The sequence below is a fragment of the Callospermophilus lateralis genome, unplaced genomic scaffold (assembly GCF_048772815.1).
Source record: "Callospermophilus lateralis isolate mCalLat2 unplaced genomic scaffold, mCalLat2.hap1 Scaffold_66, whole genome shotgun sequence".
NCBI lineage: Eukaryota > Metazoa > Chordata > Mammalia > Rodentia > Sciuridae > Callospermophilus > Callospermophilus lateralis.
In genome coordinates, this window is record NW_027514882.1 from 5771547 (window position 1) to 5799067 (window position 27521).

Here is a 27521-nt window from a genome sequence, read left to right on the forward strand (position 1 = left end):
CCAAGAGGTTAAATGAAAGTAAAGACATTTTCTTCTCTATTCAAATTCACATATCTCTAAATTCCATCCAAATCCAAATGCCAGCTTAAAAACCCTGCCCTACAATTAAGATCACATTTAAAAAGCATCACCCATACACACACAATATAATCAAATAATAATATAATCAAAATAATAATCTAAATATATTAAGAGGATGGAATAACACACTATATATATATATAATATATATATATATATATATATATATATATATATATTATATATATATATATATATATACACACACACACACACACATATATTCATCCATTTCCAATAATTCCTAGAATTTGGGAAGTCATCTAATATGGAAAAAAAAGAGACGAAAACAAATAGAAAAATGTCACTAGGTAAAGTGATATCCAGGAGAAGAAAATGTTTTAAAATATTATCATTAAACATCATCAGATATAGGTGATATTCTAAATATCAGGAAAATTTAAAATATTTTTAATATTATCTTGCAAATACTATTTTAAAAAAGAATAAACACAAAATAAAGTTCTTAGAATTTAAAACAAAAGAAATAAACAATTCAATAAAAGCATCAAAAAAACCAGCTGGGTTTTGTTTTAAATAAAGTATTAGTTATTTAAATAGCATTAGACATCGCTAAAGCCACAGTGGAAATGAAACAACAACATATGAAAGACTTTAAAATTCTAAGAATAAACTCATTTCCATCCAAAATTCTACATAAAATATGAGAACAGAACATTTTCAGATATTCAAAGTTGAATAAAAAAAATTGTTTTCTTATATCTGTTCCCAGGAAGCTACCAGAGGGTATGTTCCTCCAAAACAAGGGAGTAAATCATGAAAGACAATAACACAGGATTGAGTGAGACACATCCCAAGAGAAAAGTAAAATGAATTCCCAGGATTGAAATGGATGGGATCCCAAGATGACAACCATGGAGTTGATTGGAACATGCTCAGCTCAGGAACACCCATTTATATCACATACTTATTTATTAGTACCAGGAAACACAAAACAGAATGCAAGAAAGGAATAAAAGACTTAAGAGCTCAGCTATGAATAACATTTATAGTCATAATAACAACATTGAATGCTGATATAATCTAAATATACCAGGAGGATGGAATAATTAGGCAATAGCGGTCACCCAGAGTAGATAGTCAATAAATCATGCTTATAACTGAAAAATCAAGAAGCAGAAACATCTACATGTTGCTGAGAAATTCAGAGGTTGAAGGAGCTATGGTTAAAGGCTTAGTGGTAGAGAGCTTGCCTAGCACAGGTGAAGCCCTGAGCTCAATCCCCACTATGGCAAAAATTAAAATAATTTAAAAATTAAAACAAGGGATGTGGAGGTTGAAAGATTTTAAGTGGTTGCCCTGAAGAGGGGGTTGTTTTTTTTTTTTAGTTTTTTTTTAATATGAGCCTTGAAGAACAATCATCTATTTAAATCACATACATGTCAAACAAAGATAAAAATTAAAAGCAAACAAAATACTTCAGGGCAGTAATTTCTGGTATATCTGTCAGGTTCAAGCAGAGAAAAAAAGAATCATGGGAGATATATATATTTATAGCAAGGAAGTGGTTAATGTGATCGTGCGGCTCACCAAGCACAGCTGGATGCTCAAGCCCTAACAAAGGGCAAGGCTAACTTTACCAGGGCTGCTTGCTTCACCCAGCAGAAAGGAGAACTGTCAAACACCCGGCTCCTCAAGGCTGTTTCCTCTTCTAACCTTCCCTGGAGACAACCCACCTCTTTCAAACAGTCAACTTTCCAGAAAATAAAGAGGATGGAGACCCCTCCTCACACAGCTCACCTTCACAAGCACCCACAGCCACCCTGGTTTCCTGTTCAACCTGTACTTGGAAAAGGTCTTGGGGGAAAAGAGGCTGTATTTAGCCATGCTGGTCTCAGAATTTCTTTACCCCCCCCCAAGGAACCAGAATGATCAAAAAGCTCATTTTAAGAGGATTATTCAAGGCTTAAGAAATTCTACTTGAGTGCCTCAAAACAATATCTCTGAAACATATCCAGTGTTTCCCTATCAACCCAGTAACAAACATTTACATGTTGATCACCAGGCAGAACATTCCAAAGTAACAGAAGAAAGGAGGATGGAGTGCAAGTCACTTATAGGAGGAGCCCTTGTCATGGGGAAGAACCTATTCTCCACCACTCTGCTGTACTAGGATGTATTGTGTGCACCATATACACAGGCATATTTTAGTCTGAGTTTGGGAAATAAAAAAAGCATTCACTATGATTTCTTCACTATCCAAACAATAAACAAAAAGTCTAGAACTATTATGAGGATGGTGTTCTTCATTATATTTAGAGAAGTGAATAAAAAAAAACCATTTACATTAAACTGTTAAATAAATACCCTTTGAAATAATTTCTTTTTCTTCTCTGAAAGAAAGCACTCTCAAAACCTCACACAGAGGGGGAAAAAAGTGCTACGTTAGTTTGTTCTCACATTCCAGATGGGAAAAAAAGTACCAAGAGATTAAAGAAGTTTCCCAAGGTCAAGTACAGAGGTATTTGAATAGCAAAGTACTCAACCTTCATACAGCAACACCCATCTTGGATAAACACTCCTGTCCTTAAATACACAGATGCCCCTAGTATAGGCTGGGGGTGAAGAGAGGGAGCAGAGTGAATATTGTAATGATATTTTCACACCCATGCTTTGTGCAAACTTAGAGGCAGGAGGACAAGACTCCCTCCTCCATTTTGTTCCTCTATTCCTGAAGCCCCCTAAGATGGATCTTCATGGTACCAGCCAAGGCAGAACCACCATAGCTACTGTAAACAGGAGGGTTCAGGGGGCTCATTCCCATAGAGTAGAATGAAGGAAAGTCCTGGGCTTGTAATGTATTCAGAATCTTCTGTGAGACTAAGTGTCTAGGCCATATTTCCTCCATTGGAAAACAGTGGTAAAAGCTTTTCATGAAGGCTCAAATTCTGTGGTAGTACAGGAGGGCAATTTGTAGACCAGAAAGAACCCTCAACTATTTATCAAGAGATCTAATCCCACCTGCCATGTATCTCTGACACTGGTATTATGTAGTCTAGACCGAGATGTTTTCTTTTTTTATCTGAGGATTTGTTTCCTTGTTATAAAATGGCAGTGGGTCTAACGCCTCTGCCTACTTCAGAAACATCATGAAGGTCTAATGGGACATCAAACAAAATGTTTAAAAAAGACACTTTTTTGAGGTGGAAAATACAAAGAGGTATAACAGACAACATATCCTGATTAGAATTCAAGCTTTCTAGACGGAGGAAAAGAACCAATCAATCAGACTCCTGTACAGTCATGTGCTAGGTAGCACTTAACTGATGAACATATTGTACGCAATAGACCAAAAGGATTAACTGCCCACGCTTCTAGAGGTTTACTAGGGTTAATGGCCTCAGGAGCCTGAACCACCCACAGGCACTTCATGGGTGTTTCTGGCAACTGGGTGGATCAGTCATGTTTTCACAAAAGCTCCTCTTAATATCTGCCTCTGGTGACAGCTATTATATTTAGCCTACTATTTACATTTGCCCCTCTAATTGTACACTTTGTCTTCTTATATTATCTATTTATAATATAACTTAACAGTGCTGTCAACATCCCAGGTACTAAATGTTCAGCTCACACTCAGGAAAATAAAACCTTCCTTCACAGAAAATATAGGACTCTCCACAGGATTCCTATCTGGCTTAGCAACATAAGGTTCTTTGGGGCCAGGCACAGTCCCCGGATGTACTTGAACTGAATGTATTTAAAGTGTATGCTTTGATCAACATTAACATATTTTATACCTGTAAAATTATGGCCCAAACCAAATATTTCCATCACTCCTAAAGTATCCTTATGATTCCTTAATAATTCCTCCCTCACTCTACCTATATCCTCAGACAACTGCTATCTGCTTTCTGTCATACAGATAAACTTGTATCTAAATTTTTTTGCTGGTGCATATTTATCCATACTAGTGAGATTATTATACTATATTCATAATGCAGCTAACTTGTTCACTCTCCTTCCTCAGTGACTTTTCTTTGCTTTCCCCACCCATTTTTTCTACTAATTTGCTTTCTATTATTGTTTTATTCCTTTTTCTTATTCTCTCTCTCTCTCTTTCTCTCTCTCTCTCTCTCTCTCTCTCTCTCTCTCTCTCTCTCTCTCTCTCATAAGAGGAAACATTCCATCCTTGACTTTCCGAGTCTGGCTTATTTCACTTAGCATGATGTTTTCTAGTTCCATTTACCAGCAGATGACATAATTTCATTCTATTTTATGGCTGAGTAAAATTCCATTGTGTTTACATACCATATTTTGTTTATCCATTCATCTGTTGAAAGGCACCTATGTTGGTTCCACAACTTGGCTCTTGGGAATTGTGCTGATATAAGCATGGGTATGAAGGTATTATTACAGTATTCATTGGGATAAATACCAAGGACTGAGATGGCTGGGAAATACATGGTGGTTCATTCCTAGTCTTCAGAGGAATCTCCATAGTGTTTTCCAGAATGGTTGTACTAATTGGTCCCACCAACAATATATAAATGTACCATTTTTTCTTATACCTTCACCAGCATTTATTATTATTTGTATTCTCAGTGATTGTTATTCTAAATGGAGATGAAATTTCAGTATAGTTTTGATTTGCATTTCCCTGCTAAGGATGTTGAACATTTTTTCATGTTTGTTGGTCATTTGTATTTCTTCTGCTCATTTGCCCAACTATTGATTGGATATTCTGGGATTTTTTTTTGGTATTAAGTTTTTTGAGTTCTTAATATATTAAGAGTTCTTAATATATTAATCCCCTGTAGGAAGAGTAGTAAAGATTCTCTCTCATTCTATTGTCTTTTTCTTCACTTCCTTATTGTTTCCTTTATTGTGCAGAAGCTTTTAAATTTGATGCCATCCCAGTCACTGAATTTTGGTTTTATTTCTTGAGCTTTAGGGGTTTTGTTAAGGAAGTTGGTGTCTGTGCCAATGTTTTGGAATCTTGACCCTATATTTTCATCTAGCAGTTAGTGTTTTTGGTCAAATTCCTAGGTCTTTGATCCATAGAGTTGACTTTTAGGCAGAGTGAGAGAAAGAGATCTAGTTTCACTCTTCTACATATGAATATCCAGTTTGCCCAGCATATTTGCTAAAAAGGCTATCTTCTCCTACGTATCTTTTTGGCACCCTTGTCAAGGATAAGATGACTGTGCTTATATGGCTTTGTCTCTGTGTCTTCCTTTTTATGCCACTGTCTTTGGGTCTGTGTTTATTCCAGTACCACACTATTTCTGTGACCACAGCTTTGTAGCTTAATTTGAGATTAGGTATTGTGGTGTCCCCAGCATAGTTCTTATTACTCAGGCTTGCTTTGGCTATTCTGGGTTTTTTATTCTTCCATATGAATTTTAGGACTTATTTATGCTAGTTTTGTGAAGAATGACATTGTCATTGGTATTCTGATATTGCATTGATTCTGTAGCTTACTTTTGGTAATACAGCCATTTTGATAATATTAATTCTGCCTATCCAAGAACATGGAAAGTCTTCCCATCTTCTAGTGTCTTCTACAATTTCTTTCTTCATTGTTCTATAATTTTCATTGTAGAGGTCTTTTACCTCTTCAGATTCATTCCCAAATATTTTTGAGATTATTGATAATTGTTTTAAATAAATGGAGTCACATAGTACTTACTTTTTTGCTTGCCTGGATACCCTCATTAATTATTTTGAGATTCACCTGTGCTGATTCATTCAATAGTAGTGCCTTTTTATTGCCAAGTAGCCCATGGTACAGATATACTGCAACTGGCTTGTCCATTCACCTGTTGATAAACCTCTAGGTTGTTTCCAACTTTTGACATAAATAAAACTACAACACACATCTGTGTAGTCTTTGTGCAGATATATTTTCATTTCACTTGCATAAATACCTAAAGATGGGATGACTAGGCCAGGCAGAAAATGGTTAGCTTTTAAAGAAAAATCTGAATTGTTTTCCAAACTGGATGTACCATTTTAATCTCTTATCAGTTTCTGAGAAGTCTAGATGCCCCACACATATTTGGTCTCTGGGAATTTTTGTTTTGTTTTGTTTTAGATATTCTGAATACATTTTTAATTTGTAATTCCATGATGACTAATAATGTTGAACATGTTTATATGGCTTATTAGACATTCATCTGTCTATTCTTATGAACTATTTGTTTACCTATTTTTCCAATTTTCTTATTGGTTAGTTATCTTCTTACAAAGTGGTTCTCCATAGATATATATGTTGTTTGTGCTACCTTGTTATCTTCTTCCTGGTATTTTGGAAGAACAAAGATTTCTGATTTTTAAGAAGCACAATTTTCATTGTTTTGTTTATGTTCATGCTTTGGGGGACATATCTAAGAAACTTTTGCCTACCTCAGTATTGTACCAATTTTCTCTCTTTTTTAATAGATATTTTACAGCTTTAGGTTTTACATTAAGGCTTATACTTTTGTATAAGAGTTAATGTCCTTTTTTGTCCATATGGCTATCCAGTTGGTCCAGGACTATGTGTCAAAGAGACTTTCCTTTCCCCCATTGAGTTACCTTGGCACCTTGCAACAACAATTGACCAGATATGTGTGGGTTTATTTCTGGGCTTTGTGTTCTCCATGAATTAATTCAAAACAATAATGATCTGCCTTTATCAGTGCTCAGTTCTCTTCTCTCAGAAGTTTCTTGATTCTTGACACTAAGACAAATAAGAGGCCAATCTTGCTGAGGTGATGGAATTATTCTGTCTGAAGAAACAGGAATGGGATGTTGCTGACATTCTAATACCACAAATTGCTGCCTTTCTTTATGCAGTGATGGAAAGATAGAGGCAGGAGCATGCTAAGGGCCTTATTAAGTAGTAGTTAATACTATTTTTCTTAAGTACTAGTCAATACCACTCCTAAATTCAATTTAGAGTTGTGTGCGATAGTATATCATACTGAAAAATAAGTCTCTATTGCTGATGGAAGATCCAGGAATTATAGGTTACTGCACCAGAAAGCATCTATAACATCACCAACCTGGGCTGAAAAGAGCATCAGGGAAGGCATTTCCTGGATGGCTCAATACAGCCTAATCTTGCAGCACTAAAGACATCAAAAAAGGTCAGCCAGTTTTCTGAGAAGCCTCTTCTCTAGCGCAACAATAATATTAGCCAACACTCATTCAATAGTTATATGCTGAGCAAATCCCTGTAACTTTTTAATTTTATTAACAATTGTACCATGAAGGTACCATTATTTGCATTTTACAACAGACAAACTGAGGTAGAGAAAAATCAAACAACCTGCCCAGGTTCCTTAAGGCAGAAAGTGGCTAAGTTGGTATCTGCCTTCCTGCCTTCAGCTCCCACTGGATTAAGAAATCCCAGTGCTATATAGGCTCAGAGCACTCACTTCTTATACAGCCTTTAGAAATTCAATCCAGGGATGAGACACTCGCTTCAGAAAACCCAGGGATGACAAGCTGACTGAGTAGGAAGCAATGCCAGGAAAACACTCACTTTGCCCAAACCTTTACTGCCCTCTACCTCGTTTCCTTTTTTTCTGTTAAATGTTTCCTCTCTCAAAAGGGATGCCATGAAGATCTACTGGCAGGGGCAGGCTGAGGGGAGGCAGAGCTGGAACTAGAAAAGAATGTGAAGACGGGAGTGTCTGCAGATAAACCACTATAAGAATGGTCAAGGAGCTTGAAAGTCAACACCTAGGTAGGAAGTAGCAAGTAAAAAGTAACTGAAGATAGCAGGAAGAGAATGGATGAGTATAAGAGGGAGATTTCCAAGGACATGGGCAAGGAGAGACCTCAGAAGGCTGACTGTGTGGAGGGGAGAAGCCCTGTGTTCAAGAGATGGACCAGTGGGAGAAAGCAAGTGGAACCTTGCACTAAAGATAGGGGCATGGAAAAGAGGCAGGACAAGCCATTTCCATCCCCCTGCAAGCTGAAGAGTCACTAATAGCCAAGGTAATAATGGCTGAAGAACATGAAAAGAACTCCTACAAACCTGAGTTACAAGCCCAAACACCTGCAAACACAAGAGCCTATAGATCTAAGATTGACTGCCACTTCTACAGACAAGAAGATCCTTGAGGAAAGTTTTTTGACTACGGACTTACAGACCTAAAACACTTTTTACAAGAGTTCCATTTCCTCCTTTGTTCATGAGAGTACAGTCCCATCTCAGAGTCTTCTGGGAGCACATGCATCCCCACTGGAGAGCTCCCCAGTCTTCAAGAGTGGGACACTTCAGCAAGACCTGTTGGACAAGTCACCCCTGATAGAAAACTACTGCCCTGCTAGACACCACCCTCACAGTCTACAGGGCCTGGACACAAACAATATGAAGCTAGTGACAGTTGCCTGTAAGAAAATGAGCAATCAAGGGGCTCCCTGTTATTGCTGGAGTGAAGCTGCTTTGCTCTGGTGGGTGGGATGCATTATTATGCCAAAACAGTGGGGAGACAGACAAAGGGCATCTTGCAGGGCTCCCTTGGTATTCAAGGGAGAAGAAACAAAATTTTGCTAAGGAATTGTTCCTGATTTACAACACAGTTATTAAGCCTCTTGCTTCCTCTTCTTTTCCTTATTTTCCCCTTCTCTCTGTACTTCTTATACTCTGAGGCTCTTGTGTAAACAGAGAACAAAGATATGGGAGAAACAAGAGGTTTACCAGGAACCAGTGGCTCCTGCAGCCATTCTGCCTGGAATGGCCACCACCTCCCCCTCCTCCTGCTCCTGCTCCTTCCTCCCACCCTGCTATCACTGGTCTTGCCAACACCCACTTGTCCTTCAGAAGAATGGAGATTCTGCCCTCCAGGAAGTTCCCAGCACAGATCCCCGCATCCCAGCTGATACAAAGTCTTCTCTCTGTTCTCATGTGACACTCTATCAAGAGACTTTTCACCTCAAACAGACTATATCAGCTTTTGGGGCTCTCCCCAACTGTGAGCTCCTTGGGAGCAAAAGGCAAGTCTTCTGAGAAGTACTCCACAGAGCAATGTAAAATCTTTAGCCATTACTGCTATTTAACTCTATATCTCCAGTGCCTAGAGATAAAGTGACATTCAAGTAGCAATTATTATTAGTAGCAACATGTGGCCATGTAGGACTACTGTAATTATCATGGGAATCAGCATAATTGACAACATGACCACTTCAGGAGGTTGGGCCCAGACACTGGCCAAGAGCTCAAGGCAAAGAAGTCATGGTCCTCCAAAGGCAGAAGAAGATAACAGGGTGGTCACAGATCAGAACAGTGAGCTCACAAGCAACAACTTGGATTCTAGAGCCTTGGAATCAAATACTACCATCTCCTTCCTGTGCAAAACATGTGACAGTTTATAAGGCAATACCACATTCATTATGTCATTTGCTTTCTACAATCTCTGCTGTGATGTTGGTGGTACTATACCTATTTAACAAGTGAGGAAATGATTCTTACAGAGGAGAAATGGTTTCCTAAAAGTCACCCAGCTAAGGAGTGGTTGGTTAGGTTTCACAGTCAGGTATTCTGATAGTGCATTCTATGTTCTGTGAGTGTGGCCCAGAGTTAGCTATGGCCACCTGAAGACTGCAGGAGAGCACTTATCAACCCATCCAGGAAACCACAGCAAAATCCCCAAGGGTCAGGGTTTCACCAAAGTCAAGCATCAGAGTAGCTGCCATTGGGCAGTGTGCGGTCCTGAATAAGAGGAAGACCAGGAGACAAGAAAAAGGGACTGAAAGGCCCAGCCTGAAATTACCACAGATCTCAAAAGTTGGGGTAACTTTGATTAGCAATTCAGAAACCTCAAAAAGCAGAACCTGAAGAGCCAATTACAGAAGAAATGTCTCCCAGTGGCAGTTATTTCTAATTGCTCATCTGATCCTTATTATAAATCTCTAACCTAAGTATTAAGTTAAACACAAGGAAACGAAGGTTCATAGAGGGCATGTGATATGCCTGTGATCATACAGTAAATAGGGGAAAAGCAGAGAGGAAAGTCACAACTAGACAGAGTCTCAGCAGTCATGCTGGCTGTGCCTTCCACAGGGTCCAAGTTTCCTATGTCCCCCTGTTCTCTACTTGTCCTGCTGAATGTTCTAAGACTTCTTAGTTCACCCCAAATGGGTCTTTTAAGAGACAAGGTAGCAGAGGTGCCCTGGTCAGTGGTCTCAGGTGCAGAGGGTGATGCTGTGGGGTAAGGGGCAGGGGTGGCAAGAATAGCCAGAAAGACAGGGAAAGTATAGCTAGGGGCCTAGGCATCCTTCCTGTAGCATAGCCCTTGGCAGCATGGCCCTCTGGGAACATAAGGAGAAAGAGAACAGACAGGAGGACCAGGCCTCAAAAAGTACCAGGAGCCAAGACAGCCCTGGACCAGGGTTCAAATCCAGGCTGCTGCCTCAGAGCCTGTATGCTAGCAAAAAGGAGAAGCATAACCACCTGCCAGTTCTTATGAAAACAAGGCAGTATTGGAGTAAAAACAGAGAGAGCACCATGCTTCTTTTAAAGCAATCCATATTAGACATCCACAACCTAGACTCATCAAAACAGCTTGTTATGTAACAAGTTTTATTTGTCAATAAATAAATGAAATAAATAAGGTGCAGTAAGTAAGGCAGTCAGAGGGTACCTGCTCATTTTGCTCATTTTTGTTTAGAAGTTGTTCTCTTTCATGCTATAAATAAATAAATAGAAATCCATTAACATAAGGCAAGTATTGACTACTCTATCACAGTACTGCCCAACTTTTGACTTCCAGAAGAACTACAGTCTGGGTATTTTCAGAAGCAGCTCTTTTGGAATCTGTTCCATTAACCAAACAAGGCACTGACTGCAGGCGGTAAGGCTTATCTTACTTGCTTATGAAGGCTCACAGCTGATGCCCCAGAGTCTGGTTTGGGGTTCCCCAGAGAGCCAGGATGACCTGATTCCTCCCCCAGCAAAGCCCTGAGGGGCTGGCATGGCTGTCAACGCCACAGAGGCTCAGAGCCAGCTGACTTCATGGTTGGGTAATTCCCAACTGCACAGCTCTCTTATTCAAAACTGACTCATTCTTCCATTTACTCTCAGAAAATTGTGCAGCTGAATTAAAAAGAAAGCAGCCCAGGGAACAGGGTTATAGGAGGGAAAACATGGCTTCAGACTAAATAGAAATCAAATGTGAAACTACAGCTCCACAGCCGGGGCAAAGGCCACAGGTATAACTGGGAAGGAAGTTCATGACATTAAGGCCCTAAGACCCTGGAGCCTGGTTTCATCCAGATCCTACTTACAGCCTGGCATCCACGAGAATTAGCAAACTCCCTGCATTCAGGCAAGAGCCATGTTTTATTTGACCTGCATGAAAGTATCCTCCCACTCCCAGGCAGGGTTTTCATTTTTATTTTTTTAATTAGTTGCCAATTTATTTCACAGTAGACACAGGTTTCTATTTTTTCCTCAAACCTTGCTGCTTGACCTGGCAACACTGGCTCATATTCTGATATAAAAACTCAGGGGGAGGACAGAACGTTCATATCTCCGGTAGCTACAGATCTGGTTGGCTTCTCCTGTTCTTGTTTGAGGACTGGGTTCTGCAGCATCTGAGTGTATAAATCTTAATTTACATAAAGCATTATGGAATAAATGCTCACTCTGATTTACTGCAGGCCAGAGGTTGGGGGCTTGTTGATAGCCTCTTGACATCCAGAAGCTTCTTGCACAGAGCAAAGAAATCAGAAGACCTGGTATTGAAAAATCTTTGGCCATGACCTGCATTTTATCTGGTCCCTGTGTGCCACTCAAATAGGAGGTCTCCTGCTATGCAGGAGGGAGCTTGTGCAGTTTGAAAGCCCCTTTTTAAACTGTTTATAGTGCTGAAGGATCAAATAAATAAATATAAATGTATATAATATATAAATGAAATAATATATATGTGTATATATACACACATATATATGTATGTATATATATGTATATATAAATGTATATATGTATATATATACATATATATGGATATAAATGTATATATGTATATATACATATATATGTATGTGTGTATATATACATATATATATATGAGACATTTTCATAATGTATAAAACACTGCAGTAAGTATGGGTTCCCCAAGGAAGGATTCGTTTTGGGCACAACCATGGAGCTCTTCACCCCCTGTGAACTCTACCTGGAGCAGGGCATCACGGTAGATATTTCTACCATGACATGGAATTTAAGTTGGTTAGCTTTGCTTAAGAGTACACACATGGGTCTGGCACTGTGGTACATACTTGTAATCCCAGTAGGACAGGAAGCTGAGGCAGGAGGATCACGAGTTCAAAGCCAGCCTCAGCAATAGAAAGGTGCTAAGCAATTCAGTGAGACTCTGTCTCTAACAAAATACAAAATAGGGCTGGGAATGTGGCTCACTGGTTGAGCACCCCATAGTTCAATCCCCAGTACCTGCCCCCCAAAAAGAAGAGTTGTACACATGGGATAATAAGAGAATGTTCCCTGTGAAAAGTGGTTCACCTACCAAGAAAAACACAAGGAGGCTCTCTACAAGAGCTGTGAACACAGTCATCCATCCAACATCAAGTTAGCCCTGCTGGAAATTGACTTTTAATGCCTAAGTAAATTAATGTGCTGACTGGTTAATGCTGAAAATTTCCACTAATAAACATTTCTTAAAGTTGAAGCATATTTTCCTGCCCTGAAAAATGCAAAAATGTTATCAGTCATTCAACATGTAAAGTTATCCTCAGTGACTTCATAACTTAGATTCAGAAAGACTGGAAAATGGGATAGCAAGCTTGATAGAGGAAAAAGATGAAAGAGTCCAAGGCCCTGGGCAACCAGAAGATCAGAGTGAGAGAATTCACTAATTAGGATGTGAAGAGCATAGGAGTATTACACTAATATCTGCTTGAGCCAGCTCTGTTCTGAGAAAGAGTGACTACCCTAAGTGTGCATTCCTACCCTGGCATCCATCTTTCCTCCCTGTCACTGAGTTATTAGAGAATAAGCCTTGGGCCAACTGTGGTAATGATAGTTAAAAGGGATGCTGTTATCTCAGCCTGAGAAGGAGGAAGACAATAACTGAACACAGGCATGTCAGTGTCTCTACTGTATCCAATAGAATTTTCCTGCTTCATTTACACCATCCCCATTAACACACATGTACACACACACACACACACACACACACACACACACAAATGCAATAGATCACCCCAAGAGGATTAGAATGTTCTTCCAAAAGTGAAATAAATGTCTGTCTGGGCCTCATATAAGATGATATATGTGGCCAAGTTCAAATCAAATCACATCCTGAGGAAAGAGCTGTATTTTGCACTCAAACTGCTTTGAACTTGTACACAGAGAATTATTGTAATGGCAGCATCTTCATCTTCTGGAAACCAAATCAGTTGCCTTCTATGAATATTGCCTGAAACAAGACTCTAAAAATATTTCTTTTCTTAGCATTCAAAAGGGGAAAAGGAAAAAAAAATGTCAAGAGTTTGGGTAATGACTCTCACATAGAGAACAAAGCAGTCAAGACACATTTAAATATGAAATTGTATCCTCCAGTTTCTATATTCAAATATCAGCTGTGCTAGAAAAACTCATGTGAATAGATTTATGCATTGAATTGAAGTGCAAAGGAAAAAATAAATAATTCTTATTACAGAAATCGTTGAATGAATACAGAACAACAGATATAAACAATACAGATTGGATCACTCTGCTACACAAAATAACTCAATTTTTCTTTATTAAAACAAAGACATCTTATTTTAAAACTAATCAGAAGACCTAAGGAGAAGAACATAGACCCAGTACCAGCTCAAATATTTGGAGTTTCTTCCTCCTGCCCAGTGCTTTGCTCTGCCAACTCATTTGCGTCCCCGAAACGAGTTCTTCCAGACCCCCCAAAATGTTGTACGTTCTCTCTGAACCTGCTAACCCCCACCAGTAAATCTGTGGTGAGAGGCAGCACAGGAGCTGGTACTACTGGGAAAGACTGTTAAGGAAGAAGAAGAACCTTACCACTTCTGGGAGCAGCCTAGTTGAGAGGTCATGGATGGCTTTGACCACTATACATATGGATGACAGAAGGAATATCACCCCCAAGATGACATAGGCTCTGAAAAAAACAAAACATTAAGAGTCTTAACTGGGAGAACTCTATACTGCTGAAGAGTTGGCACAGTTGACCACGATGAGCACACCATCTGAAAAGTAAATTTTGCCATAATTCACTGCACCCCCCCAGTCCCAGAAATGAAACCAAGTTACTCTGGGAGAACACAGTTCAGGATTTTATCAACAAAGGCAACCTCACAGGTAAGGGGTTCACCATCCTACATCACCTTGCAGTACTCCATGAATGCTGGCAATGGAAGGGTCGGCCATAAAAGCGTCATGGAAGCCATCTCCCTTGCCTGGCAAACTTGCTGCTTCAATCCTGCTCAGGCTAAAGGGTGAAGAGTTTAATAACAGAGTGGAGACTGGCATGGGACATCCCAAGCTCGGCCATTTAACTTGTTGCAGGTTCTTGGTCAAGGAACTGAAACTCTTTTTAGCTTGTATTTTCTCACCTTTTGGATAGGAATAATATGTCCTACCTGAAGATGAAATGAAATGATGAAGTAAACCGTTGATGATTATAGCTGAGACAAAGGCAGGCAGCTCCCGATGCCTCTTCTGGATATGACTCAATAAAATACAAACCTTTGGATTTTCCCAGCCAAAAGAAGGAGAAATGATTTGATAATTAGAAAAGACAGAGTGTCTATGGTAAGAGAGAGGAAGGAAAGAAGGACAGGAAGGAGAGGACAGAGAGGATGACAAGAAAGAGAGAAGAAAAAATAGAAGAAAGGATGAGGTCAAGCAAAATACCCAGCCCAGGAGGAGGCAGGAGCCAATGATAAGAGTAGATGATACACAACTGGGAAGGTCAGGGGGAGAGGACTATAAGAAAATCTATGGGGTTCATGACAGAATCTGGCAATCCAGATACAACAAATCTCAGGAGACAGAAAATGAAAGTAAACAAGAGGAAATGCTAATCCTAATACAAGGGTCAAAATACCAAAATGGAGAGGAAGAATACAAGGACAACTACAATTAGTTTTAGATCATTCCTATCTCAACATGGTGCTACCATCATTTGGAAGCCTCTTCCACCAGGTAGCAAATAGAACCAATTTTCAGGGCTGGGGTTGTGGCTCAGTGATAGAGCACTTGCCTAGCATGTGTGAGGCCCTGGGTTCAATTCTCAGCATCACATATAGATAAATAAATTAGAAAATCAAGGTCCATTGACAACTAAAAATATATCTTTTAAAAAAATGTTTTTTCATTATTCTTCTTGGATTCCCTCTTTTGACTAACAGCACATTCCCAAACTGTTCACCTAATTTTGAAGTGGAACATATGTACAATCCTAATAAACCCGTGGATAGATACAATCCCCCTAATTTAGAAGTGAGGAATATAAGCAGGTGAACCCACGGCATGGAATGCACTTAGGAGTCTTCTTACCCACCCTCTAGTGGTAGGTTTTATCCTTTCAAAGACACAGAATGAATCATTGCAGGCTGGAGCAAAAACACACAAAAAATGAACACATAGATAGAGGAAAAGGTAATGAATGGGCTAGGATCTTGGTGGAGACTTGAGCAAATGGATGAGTCACCATCAGTGCCATCCATTCTTGTAATGAGCCCCCATGGAAAAACATATGCTCGAGAGGGAGAAAAGAGAATGTGGGCAGTAAAAACACATGGCCATGGCTGACCAGCTCAGTTGAGATGGTGCACCTGGGGCAGGTGACCAAGTGCTCTCAGGCCCTTACTGGAGGGTCCTTTAGTAACTAGGGACTGGAACAAAGGCAGGGATTCCCCGAGTTTCAGGATCAGTTTTAAGCAAATACCAAGCACCTCCTTGGAAGATGGCCAGCTGTACTCAGTGCTTGGAATAACCATTTATACCTGAGAGCAAAGGGACTGGAAGGGGTCCCAGTACAGACAAAAAGATTGAAGTCAATTAGGCCTGCAACATAAGGTTTGTTTGTTTGTTTGCTTTTTTGGGGGGTTACTAGGAAAAGAACCCAGGGCCTTGCACGTGTAAGCTAGTGCTGTACCAATGAGCTACATCAGCAGCCTGCAAAATTTTCATTTGGTTTTCCAAGAGTGAAAAAAAAGTAGGATTTATTCAAGTGAAAAATAGAAACAGAAGTCTTGCAAGAGCAAGAGGTCAGTTTTGCAATGTGGCTTTTTTTTCCTCGATTCACAAAACTCCTGGGTGACTGGAAAAGACTCCTTTTTAGGTAAATTCAATCACAAACTAAGCACCTCCCAGCCACTGCACTCTTCCAGGGAACTTTTTTTTTCTGCCTGACTAACACCCCAGTTCGATATATCAGACTCTAGGGTAAACCTAGACCTCTGCATTTTTTATAAAAGCTTCCAGGCAATTCTAATGTGTACTGGCCTAGTTTAATTTTAATCTAATACTAATGCAAGGCCCAGACCCAAGTGAAGCCCTGTCACCAGGGAGCTCATTCTATGAGGCAAAGTCCATGACTCCCTGGAACAGAGGCAGGGAGAGAGTGGTCACTCAAGCTGGCAAGGAGGGAAAGACTGGTCTCATGGCCTTTCCAGGCCCCAGGCCCCACAGAACATGTGTTTACTGATTCGCTTTTTCTCCCTGAGAAACAAATAGGACAGCTAGACCTTCTCTAGGTAATTTGTCCACTATATCCTCTTCTCTATTCTCCTGGGGGAAAAAAGAAACAAATAGCCTTGGGTTCTTCCGGACAGGGAACAGTGATGCACAGGAAATCTACTTCTGTGAGATCACTGCAGGCATGGCTTGATCATGCACAAAAAGTGGGTTTTTATTTTATTAAATTACTTAATATATGTACATTAGTTAAAGCATATGTATATTTTAATTTCATTACATTACTCAAGTACATATGCTTAAGACAAGTTTAAATACAGCAAGAGCCTCGATACATAATTTCTTGCTTACTTATTTTTAATCAAAGCTACACTATAAATTCCTTAGGTCAAAAAAATATTTTAAAATAAAATTTTAAAATGGACATTTAAAAACACATTTTTATTTCCTAATATCTATAGTAGCATGTAGCAGGATGTCTCAAATGTATCTGTAGAGTGGATATAAACATCAATGGATTAATTAATCACTAACTGATCTGTAAATTACTCCCTGTAGATTCTAAGGGGCATCAACTGTTAGGAAGAAAGAGACTCTTAACCCTTCAGTCAAATGCACATGGAGTAGCCCACACTGTAAAGTGATTCTGAAATATAACAAAAGTCAAAAGAAAATGTGTGATCTGGTTTAATAGACTTGAGTTTCACAGAACTTTAATCATTATTTTCTTCACCGAGACACCTGTGAAAATGCCCAAAAATGTTTTAAGAACTCACTATCAATTTCTTTTAAATGTGTTACAAATTCAAAAACCACAGTAACCCCTCCTTCAACACTGCTGGAGCCTGTGTCTTAGGACCCAGCCACTCTGACAGCCCGAAGCAGCTATTAATAGCAGAGGGTGTAATGCTATTTTTATGGCTTATTAATAATATATTGTGTTTACACAGCAGCTTTCTCCTCAGGCACTCAGAGTTCTGCACATCAGCTCACAAATCCCCTGGAGGCAACTCACCAGACCTAGGTTTTTGTTTTTCTCCTATTTTATTAATGAGGAGGAAGAAAGGTATGTTTCATAAATACAAGGAGTCAAAATCGCATGTTGAGGACTAAGAGGCCTACCCAAGGTCACCCAAGGAGTTTGAAGTCTACTCAGAAATAGAACCCAAATCAACTAATGCCCTCCCAATGGCCACTCCCAGTCAATCATCCAACCACTGAAAGACTCTGGATGTTCAAATCACATGCTCAAACCAATAAAGATTTAGGTCAGGATCAAACATGGCTGCTTCTGCATCTGTGTGAGCTACTTCCAAGCTTAAGGATGGATGGCAAAGGGTGGAAAAGGATACCTACTCCCCTAGCACATGTGGCCTTCACCTGGATAGGTTGGCAAGACAATAGGACACTGAGGAGCCAGGTCACCAGAAAGCACATCAATATAGTCCCCCGATGAACCCAGACTGAAACTGATCTTAAATTCCCACTGGACCACATCAATGTTTATAGCAGCTCAATTTACAATAGCTAAACTGTGGAACCAATCTAGGTGCTCTTCAACAGATGAATGGATAAAGAAAATGTGGTACATAAACACAATGGAATATTAATCAGCCTTAAAGAAGATCGAAATTATGGCATTTGCCACTAAATGGGTGGAGCTAGAGAATATCATGCTAACGGAAATAAACCAATCCCCCCAAAATCAAAGGCCAAATGTTTTCTCTGATATGTGGATGCTATTTCACAATAAGGGGACTTGGGGCTAGGGAAGAATAGAGGTCCTTTGCATTAGATAGGGGGAGTCAAGGGACAGGATGGGTTATAGGGGTAGGAAAGATAACAGAATGAATCAGACCTTATGACGCTATGTGCATATATGATTACATAAACAGTGTAATCCTACATCATGTACAACAAGAAGAATGAGAAGTTATATTCCATTTATGTATGATGTGTCAAAATGTATTCTATTGTCATATGTAACTAATTAAAATAAATTAAAAAAATTCCCAAGGGACCAGCAGTTATCACAGTGTGAGCCACAGATCAGTAGCATCCACACCACCTAGGAACTTGATAGAGAAACAAATTCTGAGTAAATCCTCCCCAGCCCTACTGAAGCAGAAGCTCTAGGATAGGGCCTTCCAGTTGATTCTAATGTGTGTTCAAATTTAAGGAACAGTATTAAGACACAATGTCCAAAAGAAACCTAGTGAAATCCAAAGAGATGGCCAAAGCCATTACAAAGAAATGATTAAAGGGGGTTAAACTCACCTTTTATTTTCCAGCTAAAAACTACGAATTGCTAACTGTGCATAACATTGGAAATCTATGAATAATCTAGAATCATTACTTTTTGCCTTTGAAATTATAAGGGCAAAAACCTACTGACAGGTATTCACATCCAAACTGAGGTCAGACTGAAAGTTCGGTCCCGTGTCAATTGCAGGTTTAAAGGTCTATAGCTCCTACTCATGAGGCCTAAGTCCTGGCATGCCAATTCTAAGTAACTTCCCCTCAGATCAAAAGAGCCACGCACCAGAAGCTTCTCCCATCACTCTAATTTACAACAAGCCTAAAACACAGTGTAGCCCTGGCAATTAACCAATTCAGGTCACAGTTTAAAGCACAATTATTTTGGTGATCATGTTTTATTATAGTCTCCAAAGCACTGTAATCTGCAGCATTGTTCAAATGTCAAACAAATAATGAAAAATAAAAGACAGTGATATGAGCATGCTTAGCACTTAGGACTCCACCGTTGCGAATGTTCATTTATTCATAGCTCTTTCTCTCCATGAGTTCTGCCATTTCAAATAAAGCCACAAACCAAAATTGGTTTGGAGGCAGTATAAAAGGAAGGAGAAAGTCAGTAATGAATGGTGGTAAGACAGTCCCCCATTCTCTATGATAGCTATGCCCAACAAGCACCATTTTGCTTGAGATTCTGCCCCTCCCCTCACTCCATCATTATCACCTCCTGCCTCCTCTCTTCTTCAGCAGCTCCCTCTCTTCTTCTAATATTTTTATACTATCTTCATCTCTTTTCTTGACTCTCCTGGGCTCCAGGTCTCAGTTCCTTTCTCTGTTCATGTTCCCATCTCCCCCTCTTCAACTTCATCCACCGGCTGTTTTGTGAATGGGTTGCAGCTAGGGTGAGGTTGAACTGGATTGGGTATGGTCCCTCAGAACAGAGCTCTCCAGGCAAGAGGTCCATCCCCCTGTTCATAGTTACACCATCCGTATCTTCAGCATGCAACAACTAAAGATCTCTCCTTTCTCAACAAGTGTCCATTTGCTTTTATCTATAATAATTCACAAGCTGAACTGAACAAATAGAAATCCCATTCCCCACCCTCCACACCTCCAGGGATAGAAACTAGGGCCTCTAACATACTAGGTCTTTTCCTTAAGAAGTAGGGAGAGGAAGCTTTTAAATCACACAGAAATCTTTCCAGAGGAGCTCTGAGTTGACTTTGAATGAAGTCAAAAGTCAATCCAAAGGAGCTGACTTAGTAAAGAGGGATAAAAAGCAGATTCAAAGGCATATCAGATTCCTTAGTTCAGCACATTTATATTGTCTAATTACTTTGTGCCAAGCACCATTCTAGTGAGCAGGCCATGAAGATATCTGGTGGAAGAACCCTCCAGGCAGAGAGAAGAGCAAGACTCTGAGGCAGAAGGTCTGCCTGACATGAGGGAGATACATCAAGGCAACCACAAAGGGAATGAGAAAGAGGGAAAATGATGGAGGTGAATTCAAACAGTGAGGATCCTATAAGGTCTTGGAGCCGTTACAAGGATGAAGGCATTTACAATGATGGAAAGTCACAGGGGACTAGAACTTGGAAATGACTCTGTGTGGCATATTTTAACCAGATCACTGATGCTTGGCAACAGCAGAAATGAAGAGAAGAAACTGTTAAAGTATTCAGGTCAGCTGAGAGCATGACAAAGGATGTCTTAGGTCAGTATAATCACACTGAAGGAGTGAGGTTTTTGGTGATGGTCTGATTCTGAGTCTTGGTTTGTTCAGGGATATATTTCATTTTATTAATGCATGATATTCAACAAAAAAAGAGTCCAGATGATGCAAGCCTTGGGACCTAAGAAAAGGGAAAGATGGAGCTGCCATTTCCTGAGGTAGGAAGAATGTGGGAAAAGCATGTATTGAAGGGGAAAGATCAGGAGTTCAGTTTTGGACATGCTAGGTTTGAGATGTCTGTTAGACATCTGTTATGGTTTAGATGGGAGATGTTTCTCAAAAACTCATGTGTGGGACAAGGCAAGGAAGTTTAGAAGTGAAATGATTGGGTTTTGAGGGGCCTTCACCTAATCAGTGAATTAATTCCCTGATAGGGATTAACTGAGTGATAACTGAAGGCAGGTCAGGTGTGGCTGAAGGAGGTAGGTCACTGAGGGAGTGCCTTAGGGGTTTATATTTTGTCCCTGGAGAATGGAGTCTCTGTCTCTCTCTGCTTCCTGGTGCCAGGCTGTTTTCCTCCACACTTTTCCACCATTATATTCTGCCCCACCTCAGGCCCAGAGGAAAGAAGCCAGCCCTCTATGCACTAAGACCTCTGAAACTATAAGCCCCCAAATAAACTTCTTCTCTTCTAATTGTTCTTGTCAGGTATTTTTGGTCACAAGCAACGAAAAAGCTGATAAAATAACATCCAAGTGGAAGTGTTGAAAAGACAATTGGAGATGGGCACTGAGATTCAGAGATAAGTTTAAGTGGAGGACATAAATTGGGAGTCATCAGCACAAAGACTGCATTTAAGTCTCAGAAGTGGGTAAGATCATTACCCACTGCTAAGAAACCACAAATTCCCTAGTAAAGCTGGAGGACAGGTTTCATGAAGAGTCCCTGCTGGAAAGCTGAGTAGAAAGGTGGGAGTGGGCCATCCCTGAGAAGCCTCATGTGCTTAGCTGAGCTGCTTTAGCTTTCTTACAAAAACCAGAGCTCCAGACAACTTTGAAAATGATGATGATTAGATTAGTATTTTTTAAAGCTAACTCAGGCAAAAATATATTTTGTGAACAACTGCAGGGCCTGACATGCCCTGCTTCCTCCTCTCCATTCTTCTTTCAGGCTCTACTCCCAAGGGTAGGATTGACAGCCACTTCATCCTACCTTGAACCAAGGCACCTGACCCAAACTGAGGTGATCAGTCCCATTCCATGGACTTTGAGACCAAGATGAATGATAGTAAGGACTGAAAACCAAGATGATTCATCTCATAACAAGGATGAGAGAAGTCCGAGTTTGGCCAAGCTTTCCAACCCAAGTGCTTAATCAATATTCCTTGGGGAAGGTGGGCTTACCACGTGGTGGCTGATTCCCTCTTGAGCTAGTTAGGAAATCCCCCCAAATTAGGCAGAAGTTGCAAGGTCTTGGAAATCATACAGCATCCTACCAGAATATTCTGCTGTCTGGGAGTCATAGGCTTACTGAGATCAAAGTGGGGGAGGAATGAGATATCACTTTTGATGAGTGAGTGACAGGGTAAACATGTAGAAGAGCATATGAGAGGGAGGGATGATATTGCTGTGGTCATCCTCAGAAAACACCATCTGCCACAGCAATGAAGAGGCCCCAGTCTGCATCAGCCATGCGCTAGTTTGGCAAACATTTGTTTCCAGGTACTCTTTCCTACAAGGGTCAAAGCAGCTTAGACACAGCCTGGTGCTGAGGCTTCCGTGTTGCAGTAGACAAGGGGATGGACAGATGTCAGGAGGAAACAAAGAGGCCATTTCCCAATAGGCCACGGAATAAAGACATACAAGAACTGAAGCCCACTTGTGATTTCTGGGACTGCCATGCTAGGTGGAGGAACCAGCACCAGCTGTATGGGAAACAATGAGCTCAGCACTTTACACAGGACTTCTTGGCATGACTTGGTTAATTTAGTCTATTATTTCTTTTTATCTCTACAAAAATATTCTAGCATTACCTTAGTAAACTATTCTCCAGTGTTTCAACCTAGTTGATTCCAGCATTTTAAGTAATTGGCTTAAATTGTTCATTTGCTTTGATCCACTTCTGGGAATCTATCCCTAAAGGAAAAGCTTCTTTTGCAGAAGAATGTTCACAGCAGCATTATTTATACTTAAAGATGGGAATTATCAATGTGCCACAAAAAGAGTGTTTAAGTTACTGTGATATATCAGTTCAGTTGACAATTGGGTAACATTTAAATTGTTTTCAATAGATCACAAAAAAAAACTGCCTAAAAATAAAAATAAAAAGTGAAAAAACAGGATTAAAATGATATCTACAGATTATAAATATGTACAAATAAATGTAAATCTGAGAGGAAATTGGAGGAAGGAAATAAACTTTAAAGTAAGAATGGTGAAAAGATAAACTTTTTCCCTTCTATTTTTCTGAATGCTGAATTTTTTTTTCTTCCTCACCTTCACCCCAGTACTGGAGATTGAACCCAGCTCTATCACTGAACTACTTCCCCAGTCCTTTTTACATTTTTTTAAAAATCATTTTAAGTTGCCAAGGCTGTCCCCGAATCTGCAATCCTCTTGCCTCAATCTCCTGAGGGGTTGGAAATACAGCCATGTGCTATCACATGTGGCCTAAATGCTGTATTTTTTGATAAAAGTTTCTAGAATGCCTTCTTTAGCTACATCTCTTTTTAACATTTCCATTTATTTATGTTCTCACATGACAGAAAAATGGTGGTCTTTATTAAGTCTCAAACCTGAAGATGTAAAATAATCAGGTTCTGTGAGCACCTATGAAATTGAGCGAGGGGCTCAAGTGTGTACGGTGTGGTTTTGTGGATTGTCATACTGTTTCTGGGTAATATGCAGTTGTTCCCCAGTATCTACAGTGAGTTGCAGCAGCCCATCATCTGTGCATGCTCAAGTCCTTTAAGTAAAATAGTATAGGTTTGCATGGAATCTATGTACATCTTACTGTATACTTTATATTATCTCTAGATTATTTATAATAGCTAATATGATGTAAATGCTATGTAAACAGTTGTTTACTGTATTGTTTAGGAAATAATGACAAGAAAAACATCTGTACATGTTCAGTACACTTTCTTTACCAAATATTTTCAATTCATAGGTTAGTAGATATAGAACTTGTGGGTAGGAAGGCCAAGTGCAGCAAGCATTCACCCAATCTCAATTGTTCATGTCTCCATTCCCAAGACCAGGTTTCCTGGCTGGGGCTGTAGCTTAGTGGTAGAGCACTCACCTTGCATGCATAAGACCCTGGGTTTGATCCCCAGCACCACATAAAAATAAACAAATAAAGATATTGTGTCCATCTATAATTAAAAAAAATATTTTTTTAAAAAGACCTAGTTACCTTATAATGAAAATAGGAATGATTAAAAAAACAAAAACAAAAACAACAACAACAGTGTTTTCCCTCTCAGGATTGGTGTGAATATGCCAGTAAATGATATCGAGCAAATACCAAAGGTAATATTCAAATTTAATCCTTCTTTCATCACTGGGACTTCTGATAAACCCACCACAGACAGCCCTTTTTGAGGCCAAGTCTTATAGGGGAAAAATTCCTTGAGGCCAACACCCTGTGATCTGTGAGTAAGAATTTGTGGCTTATGGAGAACTTTCATGGCATTCTCCTGTGATTTTCATCTATGCTGCCAAGTGGAGGATGCTCTTTCTTCCTAATCTGACAAGTTATGAGGGCTGCAAGAGGGGTAATAGGAACAGAGAACTGGGGAAGGTCTCAAAAAAATTCATGACCTGTCCAGGTTATAAACCTAACCAATAACTTGAATCCAAATCTGAAGCTTGCAACATAGGCAAACTGTGTCTTGGAGACTGTAATGGTTAATTTGAATTGTCAATCTGATTGGATTGAGATGCCAAGGATTAAGAGGCTGGTGGGTGTGTCAGTGAGGGTGTGTCTAGGACATGTGGGATAGCCAACTGAAATGAGACCTTCCCTAAGCATGGGCAGCAGCATCTAATAGGATGATGCCTTAGATGGAATAAAGTTGAAAGAACAAGGAAGCAACAGCAGATGCATGCTCCATTCCTCTTGAATGGGCTCTTCATTGCTGCTGTGATTGTCTGAAGATATTGGACTTGCACTTCTCTACTCTTCCAAAGTGGATTCTCTAGAAGCTTTTGGCCTCAGACTAGAATAGCACTGTTGATCTCTCTTGTTCTGGAACTTCAGCCTCTTGGACTGTGCAGCTACTGGTTCTTCCACCTCTCCAGCTTGCAGACAGCCATTGTAGACTATTCATCTTCTGGTCAGAGAAGTCAACCTAATAAGTCCCCATTTTATAATTATACTTCCTGTGGATTCTGTTCCTTTAGAGAACCCTGACTAATATAGAAACATTGGTGTTTTGTCTATCCAAACAAACACAAACAACTTTTGAATACAGTTTTATGCACAAATTTTCAAACCCAAACAGAAATGCTTCTGGAGTCGCTAAGCTGGGGTAGGACTTAGGAGTCCAAGGATCTAGATCTATACTTGTCATCAACTTAGAGAAACATAGGAAAACATCTCCAGACCCTGGTTTTCTCAGGTTGAAATTAACAAATTTCACTTAAACACCAAGGTTTTGAGACTTTAAAATTCCAGTGCAGATGTATCAATGGGAATTCCTGCTCATTAAAGATTTTTTTTTTAAATTTTAAATCAACAGGCTTGAGGGACAGATTTATTTACATAACCAAAATCTAAAAACTTAACAGTAGGTATTAGTTACCCATTGGCAAGTTAGGGTAGAAAATATGAGTCTCCCAATGAGGGATCTGAAAACTCTAGGTTTCTTTTCATATATCACTACAAGTTTGTCAGATGGGAAAAAAGTGCACTATGCTTTTGGCTGGATCTTACTCATTTATGAAACATCTCTGTGACCTACAAGCTCTACTATTTTGAAGGGCTGACATTTTCTAGCATAAGAGAAGAAAAAAATAGATAACACGGAAAGGGAGCATTTTAGAAGAAAATGTTATTCATCCATTGAGTTGGGAAACTAGTTTTCTAAACAGAACAATGATTTAAAATTATTGGAAAAATTATCAATACCTTGGAGCCCCAAAAGGTTGCAATTTGGGAAAAGCACATAAATGATTAAACCTAGAACTTTCACCGGGAGGGGGCAAGTTCCGGTAAATTCTGTAACTTAAAGAAGTTTCATTGAAATCTATCACTGAATTCACAAAATACTAAAAGATGAAAATCTTCTGGTAAAGAGGCTATTAAGAATATCACTGATCATATCATCTGGAAAGGCAAATGCTGGGGTTTACTATCATATTGCCACTAGCATACTTCCCATCTCAGGAATGGAAAAAATTAAGGAATCTAACTGTAACTTGCTATAGTGTTGAATTAATACAGAGATATTATAGAATAAAGACATGTAGGGAAAAATGTTTTAAAGCACTTGGAATCACCTAAAATACTGCAGGGGCAATAAGGTGTAGATGGTGCTTTTGGTGCCACATCTTCTGCCAGCTCAGATTTCCTTCCAAGTCTTAGAAGACACATCCCTGTGTTCTTTAACACAGTTCCATCTCAGCACTCACTGCAGTGGCCTGTATATACTTCTCAGAGACAGAATCCAGCCCCTCTGCCTACAGAAAAGATCATGATAATGCCTCACACCTTAATTGGCTTTTCATCCATCCCTGTCTAACTTTCCCCACTCCCCGATTGGGTTTTCTGTGAATCCTTCCTGGAATCAGCATCAACTAATCAGCTACTTGCAACCAGGTCTTTGCTTCAGGCCCCAATCCCAGGCAGAAAAATTTCCAGAAGTATTTTTAAAAGGAACAGTTATAGTGCACTGTCAAAATAAAGAGAAAGCAAGACTATATGGAGATTAAATGTACAAACACCTCTGTGAACAAACCAAAGTAGATCCAGGACAGCACCTTCAACATTCTCTTGGTTTTGCAAGTTAAATCTATCCAGGATCCCCAAATTAGGACATTCTTCCAGACTCAAAAATCAAAACAAATGCAACAGTCCCTGGCACAATTGTTATAATAGCCTATGATTTCATATTGCCATTTAAGATACTCACAGATCCAAAAGCAAGAACATGACTAAACTAGACCAAATGAATCATGTGAGATAACCAAAGTTAGATTTTTTTCTCTTTCAATTAATACATATTTTTCTGAAATCCATTGATATTCCCCTCCTTTGGAGGTAGTCTATAAACTCTTCTATATTATAGAAGGAGTCACTTCCAAGGTTTGTGTCTGCCTCAAATGAGTGCAGTTAACAAAGGTCACATCTAGATGTGATCTAGGAGGCAGGGACAACTTTGGAGCAGAAAAAGACATGAGCTTCTCTTGGAGCCAGATGGACTCAGAAAGGTTGTCATTAGTCCTTCTGAGGTCTGGCACTATCCAGAATGGAGCAGAGGGCCTGAGTTTTCTGTAATCTGTATCAACGCAATCAGAAAGACAGAAAAGGAGAAAGATGAGTGAGCTTTGAAACACAGAGATGTCCTCTAGAGGACATCTAGAGGGTGGATGTGAAGGAAGAGGGAAGAGTGGACAACCATGTATCAAAGGAGGAACAAAGATGGTTCAGATCTCCAGCCCTACCCTCAAGGTATTCATCCAGAAACCAAGCACTTGTGCCAATATAAAGGAAAAGGGGTATGGGGAAAAGAGACCCTTGTTATCAGTCACCTAACTCAACATACTACCTACCACCTTAGAGAAGCAAGGAAGGGAGGGACTATTTGACAACAAACTTGTCATTTTATATTTGATACACCCACACAGAATCAATGTCCTAAAAAGGACTCATTTGTCAATT

At 39.6% G+C, this 27521-nt stretch overlaps 1 pseudogene; it reads right to left on the reverse strand.

The window, feature by feature from the left end:
* The window catches only part of LOC143389830 (uncharacterized), a 192430-nt pseudogene that overhangs the window by 15193 nt on the left and 149716 nt on the right, over positions 1 to 27521 (reverse strand).